We start from the raw sequence: 1,969 nt of genomic DNA, 5'->3' as shown, positions 1-1,969 counted from the left end.
CGGGTCTTTTCTGCCCGTGCGTGCCCGCTAGGGGGCGCGCGCGAGCAGAAAAAAATTGCCGTCTGGAGACGGCAACCCGCAGATGCTGCAGTGCCGTCCGTCCGTTTTTTTACTACGGGCGGACGGCAAGAGGTTATTATTGAACCCTACGGACTAAGACACGGATGCCATTAAAGTTCATGTGTGTGTAAAGGCAGGCGTCCAAATACTTTTGGCAATATAGTATATATCCCTTTGCATCCTGTCTAACAACTTTGTCAACCGGTTGAGGAAGTGAAAATAAATATCTAGTAGAATCAAAGCTGATGAAGGTGCTATCTTTCCCTCACTCTACTAAAAAAAGAGTTTTTGTGTCCACAGAGCTATATTATAATCTAGTAATTTTCAGTTAACTTGTATTTGTTTTTTATTGACTGTCTTCCATATTACCGGTAGTATATATTTATTTAGTATTGGTATATATAGCACCGACAATTTACACAGCACTTATTCAGTCCCTGCCCTCAAGGAGCTTACAATCTAAGGTCCCTATCCCACCTGTATACATATGAGGGCCAATTTAGTCCAGGAACCAATTAACCTACCAGCATGTTTTTGGAGTGTGGGAAGAAACCTGAGTACCCAAAGGAAATCCACGCAGGTACAGGGAGAACATGCATACTCCTTGTAGATAGTGGCCTGGATTCGAACCAGGGAACCCCCAGTGCTACAAGGCAGAAGTGCTACACCACTGTGCTGTTGTAAACAGGGCTCACATTTCTACATGATAAAGCATTTAGCTGCAACAAATGTTATTTTCTCTCTAGCACTTGTGGTCACTTTTCTATATTGTCAGAGCTGCTTTTTGATGGTTTTTCTCTTTGTGTATTTTATGTCAATTCAGGAATCTCGAGGTCACAAAAAGATTCTGGCTGCGGCTCCTATTGACCTTCGAAAGTATGCTGCCATCTCACCTGCTCCTCGGGAACTGAAGCTGACGCTCACTCCACGTTCTGTCAAGGTTGTGTCAGCGGCTCTTACTGTCAGTATTACCTGCACTTTGCTGCGAGAAGGCAAAGCTACGTAAGTGGCATGAGGGTTCTGATTTTTCACTGTTGCCTTTTATGAGGACAAAAATCCCCATGGTGTTTTTGTTTGTTCTGCTCATAATCTACAAAAGTCTGAATACTTTGTGAATGTTGGATATTTTGTCATTGTAACTGAGTATAATAGCACTACAAAATCATTTAGGCCTTGTTCACACCATGCACGTTCCAGGAGCAGAGCAGTTACAGACCGGATCAAAACTGCGTCCAATGTATTCCAATGGTATTTTGGGCTCCAGTTCACACCGCAGCGTTCAGTTCCAGAGAAGCCCTACTTTACCTGCTCTGGAACGCATGCAACCACACCAAAAACGCATGCAAATGCCCTGGAACACACTGAAAGCTCATTTTAAACTAAAAAAAAATCTATATATATTTTTTTTAACCAAAAACGGCCCGGAACACATTAAAAACGCGCCAAAAACATGGCACCACCCACTGCACTGCGTGTGCAGAAACTCATGCAGATCTGGTCTGCATTTGGTGTGAACAAGCCCTTATACGAACAATCATGCAGTGAATGTAGGTAGGGCAAAACAGAGGAAATTCTGTGGTAAATGAGGAAAAAAAGCAGAATGCTAAACCGGACATACATTGTAATTTAAATGTATCAAATACCAACTCTCCTATCCAGAAACATCTTTATTAAGATGGGGAACATTTTTTGTCCCACAACTAAACCAAACCAATTTTTTTATAGGGATGCACCAATACCATTTTTTTAAGACCAAATACAAGAACAATTACTTTCCCTCAGGTAGTTGCTGATACCAATTACCAATACCTTTTCTTAAAAACATGTGAAATGTTTTCTAAAACCATACAGACTAATGATTTTAGGTCAGTTTCTAGCTGGGGAGCACAAAAACCACGGCGAGGAGGGG

At 41.9% G+C, this 1,969-nt stretch overlaps 1 protein-coding gene across 1 annotated transcript in view; it reads left to right on the top strand.

The window, feature by feature from the left end:
* LOC108798516 (EH domain-binding protein 1-like) overlaps positions 1–1,969 on the top strand; it is a 104,394-nt gene that overhangs the window by 9,600 nt on the left and 92,825 nt on the right. Inside the window, exon 3 of the mRNA XM_018570278.1 lies at positions 884–1,062. The gene's annotated coding sequence lies outside the window, so the exon portion shown is untranslated. The remainder of the gene's footprint in view (positions 1–883; positions 1,063–1,969) is intronic.

The sequence above is a fragment of the Nanorana parkeri genome, unplaced genomic scaffold, assembly GCF_000935625.1.
Source record: "Nanorana parkeri isolate BGI_ZX_2015 unplaced genomic scaffold, ASM93562v1 scaffold1494, whole genome shotgun sequence".
Lineage (NCBI taxonomy): Eukaryota > Metazoa > Chordata > Amphibia > Anura > Dicroglossidae > Nanorana > Nanorana parkeri.
Note: the sequence above shows the minus strand (reverse complement) of the source record. Positions and strands in the feature narration are given on the sequence as shown.